The sequence below is a fragment of the Podarcis melisellensis genome, assembly GCF_964234715.1.
Source record: "Podarcis melisellensis genome assembly, chromosome: 1".
NCBI lineage: Eukaryota > Metazoa > Chordata > Lepidosauria > Squamata > Lacertidae > Podarcis > Podarcis melisellensis.
Window position 1 is genome coordinate 105,673,736 of NC_138528.1, and position 9,998 is coordinate 105,683,733.

The 9,998-nt window shown below is 43.1% G+C and overlaps 1 long non-coding RNA gene across 1 annotated transcript in view; it reads left to right on the forward strand.

Moving 5' to 3' along the window:
* The first annotated feature begins 8,576 nt into the window (after positions 1-8,576).
* The window catches only part of LOC309380470, a 12,704-nt gene continuing 11,282 nt past the window's right edge, over positions 8,577-9,998 (forward strand). Inside the window, exons 1-2 of the long non-coding RNA XR_014172948.1 lie at positions 8,577-8,618; positions 8,737-8,809. This is a non-coding gene — a long non-coding RNA (uncharacterized lncRNA). The remainder of the gene's footprint in view (positions 8,619-8,736; positions 8,810-9,998) is intronic.

A 9,998-nucleotide genomic window follows, 5' to 3' on the forward strand; every position in this document is an offset into this window, starting at 1 on the left:
TGTATGTATATGTGTGAGAGAGTGAGAGAGGGGGAAGTGTCTTATTGCATTTCAAGACACATTTTTATGCTGCTGTATCCACCAGGGAGAGCCAGGGATGTTTTCACCTGATTCACATCACCTGTTTCTCTATGCTTGCAATAGGGCAGGCATAGTCAAACTCCAGCCCTCCAGATGTTTGGGACAACAATTCCCATCATCCCTGACCACTGGTCCTGTTAGTCCCAAACATCTGGTGGGCCGGAGTTTGCATCCCCAAACCCCTATTCAGTGAAAGCATCTTTTACGCAGCTGCTTTAAATGTACACACCCCACCTTAACTGCATCTTATGTTTTCAAATTGGATGGAAGCTGATTTGTGGGGAAACATATCAATCAGCAGTATTTCTTAGGAATCTACAAGATACAAATGGATTGTGGCTAACATCACGCGTACTCGGCTTCAAACACCAGCAGTGGGAGCCGGTGTTAACAGTAATGTGTGCACTGTCTAAATCTGCAATGTTGTAGTCATTGTAAACTTGAAGCCAGACAAGGATGTCCTTATCAATCCATTTTATAGTGTCACCGGAACACTGTCTTCCCTTCCCTTAACAGTGATGTTTTCCTCTTCCTGACAAGGCCTTATAAAGTAATCCATGTTTAATGATGGGATCTCTACTGCTTCCTCAAGAAACAGTTAAGCAAGAAACAAAGAGTTATGCTTCCCCCCCATTTCATTGCCACCAAACACTACCTTTTACAATTATTTTTCCTCTGTGGTGGAGTCTACACCAATGAATACCTGCCATTTCATTTGAAGGAAACTCAGATCCACAGAACATTATGCTGTAATAAATTTGTTAGTCTTCAAGGTGCTACAAGAGTCTTCATATTTTCTTTTCCGGGCTGCAACAGCTAACACACCTACCCCCAGAAAGGAATGATTGTTATGCTCTGCAATTCAGGCATTTGAAAATTCATGCTTCTTTTCCTTATTTAGCAAAGCCACAGCCAGTTGTCTGTTCTTCTGTTGTGCTAGTATTTGTCTTTCTTTCCCAGGCATCTTTGACTCTCCCCACTCCTTGCTTTGTTTTTCAACCTACCAAGCAGGAGAGCTGGGGGGAAAAAATGAGGGTGACTGTCTATCCCCTGCCTACATAAATATTTGACTGATAGCACAGCATCGTTCCTTGCCATTTCCCCTTCCACTGGTAGTAGTCCCCTGTGTACAAGAGAAGGCTAGGGTTTTTTCTTTCTTTCTTTCTTTGTTTCAAACTTATTTCTCCTATCACTTCTGGCCTTAAAAACAAAACTGAAGGCAGTAGACTGGCAGAACATGGATCTGATTTTGGTCCCAAGAGAATTTGTGGATTCTGGGAATTGTTTCTGTGGACGAAAACATCCTTTGCTGCAATACTAATCTTACATCTTAATAGCAAACTCATCATCCAAGTGTGGATCCTCATGTAGCCATCACAGCACCATCCACACACCAGAGGGTGGTATCAGCAGGCTCTGTGGGAAGCCACAGTTTTGCAAAGGCAGAAAAAGTCATTAGGGGATAAAACGCTAAGAAGGGAGAATATATGTTTATTAAAAAGTAGCTCAATGAGGACTGAGTGTTGAGGAGGGGGGAACTGGGAAAAGGGGGGGGGGAGGAGAAAGAATGAATGATTGGCTGGGGGGGGAACCCTGAACAGGATAATTTTGCAATATAACATTTTGTTGCAGGTCCCAGTTGATTAAAATCATGTTTAGAGAACTGCAATGGATACCAGTTTTGTTACCTTCCAAGATTATGTGAGTGTAGGGCATTTCTATCAGATCGAACTATGGGCACCTGCCCATAGTGCCTCCTTTCTTGAACTGCTTGATATTCAGATCTCTACAGACCTCTTGGATAGCTAGAACATCAAATCTAATGTTAGAATCATTTGCAGCTCAAATGGTCCATGCTGTCAAATTGGATGGGAGTTTTGTCTCCTAAAAAACACTTTTAAATCCTACAGATTTCAATGGGATAGTTTATCATCCAAGTAAATCTCTTGAATTTAAGTGAACAGGACATAAAAGTGCAACTTTAGATGGATCGTGCCTTTAATCTTTATTTTAAAAAATTAAAATCCAACCCAATATGACGTGGCAAGCATTCAGTTTACACAGGGGTCATGAAAATAGAGAACATTTTCTTGCGGGACATACAATTGCACTAAGAAACAGATCTTACAATTCATATAAGTACAGTATAAATCAACACCTGTCTATTACACAATCAAAACACCTGCCAAGTGAAAAGATGCTTAATTATTTTTCCCAGTGAATGTGCAGATTAAAATAAATCTTGGTAACTTCAACAGCCATTTACAAATGTTAATCAAGGAATCAGACTATGGTTAAAAATGACAAGTTGGTTTAAAGGGGACTGTTTTAACCCTCTTTGGCACATAGCAAACCTTGTTTTCCTCCAGGACTGCAGGTCTTTCCATTGTCCAAGGAGGAGTGAGGAGGTACAGGTGCTGGGCAAATGAGGGCAAACTTAGTTTACCATTACTTACCATTACTTGTGAACCAGTGCTTATGGTTTGTTTGCCTTTGACAAACCTTAGTTTACCAGGTTGGGCAGAAGGTAAGCAAGCAATGGTAAGACAGCCTCTGGTTACCCCCGACACCTCAGTGTGCTGAAGAACAGAGTAGGGGAGGAGTGACGTTCAGTCTTTTGAGCAGTGCAGATCAGCCTACTGCTCACTCACATGAAACCATAATTTAAACTATGGTCTGATGAGACATGTGAACCAAGTCAGGGGCAGAATGTAGATACACAAAATATTTCCCCAGCCCTTATCTTAGATTCTATTTTTGATCATTTGGAAATATGTGGACGAGGATCCAAAGAACTAAATATCTTGTTCCATGACCCAAAGGGAACTTTGTGACTGTGTTCCTCAAACAGCAGTTGGCCCATACCATGCAGCAATTTGCTTTTGAACTGAAGAGAGCTTGAAAAAGGAGTTTATGATATACCATGAGTGTCTAATGTGCAAACAAAAAAGGTTGTAAAATAATCCCAATGTGCATACCTAAACTCTTGGGTGTGACTAAAGTAGTTCTTTGGATCCTGGCCATAAATATTTGGGCCACAATCCAAATGCAGAGTTAAGTGCACTTGGGCCAACTCATTTCAATGGGCGTAAGTGCAGAAGAATCTTAACCTGGTGTCCTTTGAAAGCAATGGAATAACTTAAGCTACATGGCGTTGAGTTGAAGTGTCTGTGGCTCCAGTCCAGCTGTCCTTGGCTTCAGAAAGATCTCTTCAACCTGGGTGAATGGGCATCAAAATGGCAGAAGTGGTTCAATGTTAGTAAATGCTAAGTTGAGAACATGGGTTTCAAAATAAAAAATCAAACTTTACATATATACTGATCGGGTCTGAGTTGGAGATGAGTGACCAGGGAAGGGATCTTGATAGGCATCAACAACACAGAAGGCTCAAGACCAATGCCTTCAAGTTAATACCAAGAGTGCGAACATGCACTAGCCTTTAATGTGTGCAGCTGTGAGCAAAATGCATTGTTTTGGATATGCCATTGACAGTTGTACACATAAATAAAAGTAGCAGTTTTGGAGGAGCATGCATTCCAACCCTGGTATCTGAAGTACTTAGAACACAAAGCTCAGTTTGTACTTAGAACACAAAGCTAGATTGCAGCCAGTTTCTACATATATGGAAAGCCTCTCTTATGCTTTACAATTATACTAATTAAAAGGAAAACAGATTAGAATCACACCAATACCCATGTGCTAATTAAATGTGGCAAAGGCTGATCTGTTTCCTTTTTCATCTCTCTGCGATAACAAAATAGTAACAATGCCTCACCGCTGTAACGTACAATGAATTTCCTCCCACATTCACCCATACAACATATCTTCTGTTATTGTTTGGTCTTGTGTCTTTTGTTACTTTTTCTATTTGCTCCTAAGATAATTCCATTCCCCCCCCCCACACGGACCAAAATAAATCTTCTTGAATGAGTTGTTCTTACATTTGTCTCTTTAAACCAATGAGGTAATACATGAAATTGATATTAAACAGTAACAGGAAGGGGGGAAAGGAAGATACTATAAGAGAAGCCAGAGTTTGCAATGTTAGCACATATTTAAATTCCACAGATGTCCATAGGATTTCAGCTGCCTGTGTACAGCATTGCAGCCAAAATGAGATGTGTGACAGCTGGAGTATTCCAGAACATCTGGATGGCAGGAGGTTGGACCTAGATCTTCCTCTTGTAGGTCCACAAATATGTAAACATTGTACACATTATTCCAAACCTACAAGCACACACATTGTGTTGCAAGGACCACACCCTTAACAGATCAGAAGCATTTCAGATACTATTTCAGAAATATAAGACTGCATTTTTTTATTCTTAAAAAGTCAACCAGGCTGCGAAATAGTTTTCCTAGCATGTCATAAGGAGCCCTAGCTAACAGATTTTCGACTGACTACTCTTTAAAATTTGATCAGACAGCCAGCATATCAAATGCTGAATAGTTCCACCCTACCTCACCCATCCTTGCGACCAAATCAAAAATAACAAACATTGTATTTGTTCAAATCCCAAATCAGTAAAGTGGAGTCAGCGCAGGGAGAGGGGAAACCCACCAATGCTCACTTCAGATCCAAGTGGGAAAGTGTAAGTAGAGTTTTCTCCTCCCAACTGAGTGCCCAGGGGAGAGCCAGACTACACAGCTGCTCTAATGAGTACAGACCAGAGCCAGAAAGTCTTTCCCATAGCAGAACTTGCAAGAGAGCAAAGACTACTCTAAGAACACCACACTGTTCTGCACTTAGAGTGCCTCATGCTTTTCTCAAATGCAGGAGTTCTGAGGGCTTTTGCTCCATTGTAAGAATCTCAGCTTTCCTTTTCGAAGAAGCACATTAGAAGACCACTCAGGCCTATTCACAACAATGAATGTTTATCCTCATGGTTCTTATTACCAGGCCAGGCCCTGTCATTAGGCAGGGTGAGGCGGCTGCCTTAGGCAGTGTATGCTTTGGTCTGGCTTGAATGAGCCCTTCAGCTGTGATCAGGCCACCTGCTTGCCTGGAAGGAATAGTGAGAGAGGTGTGATATGTGTGCCTGCACAGAAGTCAACTCCTAGGGGCTGAGAGGGCTTCTGCCCTTCCAATAAAATATTTGAGGGGGACAAGGGCCCCCAAGTTAATGCGCATTGCCATTCAAATTGTGTACATGCACCGAGTCATGTGATGGATTATGTGGGGCGAGGTTTACCTGCCCCCCCATATTTTATTCAAATTGGCCTGTGTGCGTGTGTGCAAAGAAACTTCTGCATGGCTGGAATGTGCCTGATTGTACAAAGGTAAGATTCACAACCATTACTCTGCCCACTTTTGCATCTGGCTAAGCCAGTGTTTCCCAACCGGTGTTCCGCGGCACACTAGTGTGCCGCGAGACGTTGCCTGGTGTGCCGTGGGAGGGAGGCGGGCGAGTCGGGCGGCGAGAGGCGGGGCGGCGGCGGCATCTCCTGCTGGATGCAAATCCAAACATGGCGGGCGCCTCCCTCGCTCCTTTGTAGGCGGACCATCGAGAGAGAAAGAAAAGGAGGCGAGAGAAGGCGCCTGCGCGGAAAGAGGAGCGAGCAGTGCGCCTGCGCGCCGCGGCGCCCAAGTGCAGTGAAATTCCGTGAAGAGGGGAGGGGGGCTGGAAAAGAGAGAAAGGAAAGATTTTTCATTTTTTTTAAAAAAAAAAAAAGAGGGAAAGAAGAGAAAAAGCGGCAGAAGCTGAGGGGAAGGTTTCCGTGAGGGGGGGAGAGAGAGAAATGCGGGGCTGGCGGGACCCCTCCTCTTCCGCCACGCGTCGCCCGCCACCGCCTCAGAATCTCCTCAGGAGTGGCGGCGGCTGCTCCCCCTCGCCCCCTTCCTCCCCCCAGCCCCCTCCCAACCCCCGGATGAGGGACGCAAGGTGGCGCCGCTGAGAGGACGGGAAGGCCCCCGGCGGGGTCGGCTCGAGCAAGGAGGGGCGAGCGCTAGCCGGCTGGCTCTAGCCCGGCAAGAGGAGGAGGAGGAGCACGCCGTCGCTTCCACAGCGGCCGCCCCACACTCCCCTCCCCGGGCACCGGCGGGGAGAATGACGGAGCTCCAGTCCGCGCTGCTACTGCGGAGACAGCTGGCAGGTCGGTCTGTCCGTCGGTCGGGGCAAAACACACCACAGCGCAGGCAGAGGCAGGCAGGCCCGTCTCTCCCTGCCCCCCCTCGGACCTGGCCGGCCTGGGGTTTGCACCCCAAACATTCATGTCCACCCCAGCTACACAAGCCACACCTTGCTCTCAGTTCGATCTGTCAAATAACTCACCTATCATTCACATAAAGAACCTAGTCTATCCTCAAACGTCAGAATGTACCTCCTCTCTAGCTTCCCCCACTTCATCTAGGCACTTTCAGCCCTTACTTAACCCACCCCAGCCTGCTTACTCTTCCTTCATTTGCTATAAAAACTAAATACAGAGAGAGACTGAGAGCTGTTGACGAAGAGCTACGTGTGTGTCTTTCTTCGATTCCAGCCAGAATATCAGCTTTGTGTTCAGCCAAACAGGCCCAGGTTGCGCACTGAATAAAGTATTTTATAATTTTTCATATTTCTGTTTACTTACTATTTCATAATAAAGTAATTATAAAATACTTTCTTTGTGTTTATTTGATTCCTATTAAAGAGAGTTACTTTATATATAGTCAATACAGGCACAGAGTTAATTTTTTAAACATTTTCTAATGGTGGTGTGCCTCGAGATTTTTTTCATGAAACAAGTGTGCCTTTGCCCAAAAAAGGTTGGGAAACACTGGGCTAAGCCCACCACTGGTTTGCGGCCCTCGGTAAGGCTGCCCATGAGGGATTGTGGCCCTTGGGATACAAAATGTGACAAAAGGATGGAGGCTGATCTGATGATTTGGGGGCTGGAGACAGACAGTGGGGGGAATTATGTTTATCTTCATGTTATGAATGACTATATCTGCGTGTGTGTGTGTGTGTGTGTGAGAGAGAGAGAGAGAGAGAGAGAGAGAGAGAGACTCTTACATACGCACACTAGGCAGTCTCACACACAGAACAGAGAGACCACATACCACATCCTGAAAGAATCGTGGTGACTGAACTTGTTAAGGGTGCTGGGAACTGTAGCTCTGTGGGGCATAAAAACAAATACAAAATATCTCCTTTGACTCCCCACCCCCTTGTGGATCCTTATGCTATGATTTTATATGCCTGTTGTCTTTGTCCATGGAGTTTTCTTGGCAGGGATACTGGAGTGGCTTGCCAATTCCTGCTTAAGAGTCTCTCAAGAGACTCTTGAGAGTCCCATGGACTGCAAGAAGATCAAACCTCTCCATTCTGAAGGAAATCAGCCCTGAGTGCTCACTGGAAGGACAGATCATGGAGCTGAGGCTCCAATACTTTGGCCACCTCATGAGAAGAGAAGACTCCCTGGAGAAGACCCTGATGTTGGGAAAGATGGAGGGCACAAGGAGAAGGGGACGACAGAGGACGAGATGGTTGGATAGTGTTCTCAAAGCTACCAGCATGAGTTTGACCAAACTGTGGGAGGCAGTGGAAGACAGGAGTGCCTGGCGTGCTCTGGTGCATGGGGTCACGAAGAGTCGGACACGACTAAATGACTAAACAATAACAACAACAATGTTATGATTTCCCCCCTGAATCTCCATAGTTCAGATTTTAACTACAAGTTTTCTGTCAATCCTAGTAATGAATGTAATTTTGTCTGTTGCGGCTTTCATTTTTTTTAAAAATAATTTTTTATTAATTTTCCAAATTTTAAGACAGACAACAACAACATACAAACATCAAAAATAAAAATAAAAAACAAACAAACACACAAATATAATTTCTTAAGCTCTTTTTCATAAACCTCTTTTCTCGGTCTGTTGCGGCTTTCAGTCTGGTTATGCCCACTGCTGGAACGCAGACTTCAGAGGCTTGCCAATAGTAAACATGGCGGCTTGGGCCCTCTAAGGTTCACCATCGCTGCTTAAATGATTCAATGAATGCATTTTTCACAGAACACAGTATGCCACAAAATCTGCCCTATATTGTTAATATTTTGAATATAAAATTAGAAAGACCAGAAGTTTCAAATTCTCAATAATCATTTTTCCACAAATATACCTTACTGGAAACAACATTTGTTGTCGTCATCAATGCTGTTTTTAATTTAACTTTTAGGGTTGCTCCATTGGTTGGCTTTGACGCTGGGAACATTGCAAACCTGTCAGAAAATATTTTTAGCACTTCCTGATTTTGTCATAGGGCTCAAAAATGTTTTGTTTTTCATCTTTTTAAGTGTGCTTCTAATTCCTAGGAAATGTCATGTACAAAAAGTCAAGTAAGCAAATAAAATTCAGTGGCCTCCAAGAAGATTCAAATATAAATGGATGTTTTGCAGTGCGTGTGTGTGTTTTAGATTATTATTTTGCGCAAACTGTCTCTCAGTCTCTAGCTTGTCAGCAAAGGGTTTCTCAAGCATATTTCCATAACAGGCCTATCTTGAAGGCAAACCAGCAATGTGGAATACCTAACCCAGCTTGTGTTCTGTTGCAACTAAAAACAGTAAGTACATTTAAAACAAAGTGGAGCTGATAACACAACTAAGACAACAAACAATGCACTATTTTATAGTCTCACCTACATATTTCATATGCACAATAATGCAATTGTTATCCTCTAGGCTACTGAATGAGTTATTTCTACAAGGAAATGATGAAAACCTGTTTCCCAGGCACAAGAATCTTTTTCTACCTGTAAGATTGCTGCTGACTGACTTCCAGGCTTTTAGGGAAAACAAAACAAAAATGAAAGGTGAAATTATCACATACTGCTTAAGGGAAGCTATCAAGAGAGTTTAAATAATGGTTGACAAAAAAAACTGAGAATCAAATATTAAATTCCTAACAAAGTTTTTTTGTTTGTTTTGTTACTTTGACTTTGTTAGATGTTATTTAATTATTTATTTAACATATTTAAGAGCTGCTTTTCTGAACAATTGCTACCTATGTTCAACATCAGCATAGTTTTAAGACACAATATCACAATATCAACAGTTGGGAAATGATGGTACAAAAAGATATGTTACTGAAGCACATGGGTGCCAGCCATATCGTAGAAGTGAGATCATTCCAGAGTAGGCACCACTACAGAGAAGGCCACTTTCTGTGTTGCTGCATGATGGAGTTCTGAAGGTCATGGTACATCTAACAGGACCTTCTCTGAAGATCTTTGTGATCAGGTAGCTCTATATGGGGGAAGGTGCCTGTCTGAATCAGGAGCTATGTGAGAGCCAGGAAGAGGAGGATCCTCTTATAGGAATATAGCCTCTCAGTCTAGAGTTAGGAACATATGAAGCTGCCTTATACCTAGTAAAACCATTGGTCCATCTAGCTCAGGATTGTCTAGAGTGATTGGTAGCTGCTCTCCAGGGTTTCAGACAGGATACCTACCTTGAGATGCCAGACTTTGAACCTGGGACCTTCTGTATGCGAAACAGGAGTCCTACTGCTGAATAGAAAGCCACTGTTCTCTCTCAGCCTCAGATCCTCATCTGCAATGTGATAATAATAACACTAATTCACTTTTCTTTACTGTTGTGAGGATCGCTGAGATAATATCTGTGAAGTGCTTTGAACAGTTGAAAGTGATAGGTGAATTATGTCAGTTATATGAGTTAAGTATTTATTAACCAACACTAAAAAAAACCCATCCCCAAATGCTTAACATTACATGACAGGCATAGTTGCCACTGCAATTATCCAGTTGTTGGCTTATATGTTGTTGTACCAGTGTGCACCAGTCTTTCAAGCTTTTCTTAAATGGCTTTTGAGGTGCCACATTTTGTAATGGAGCACAAATCTTTTTGTCCACAAATAGTAAATAACAGACATGTGAGTCTGCATCCTCAGTTGTGTGTCTTAAAGTACTGCTCTAGCCTGACCA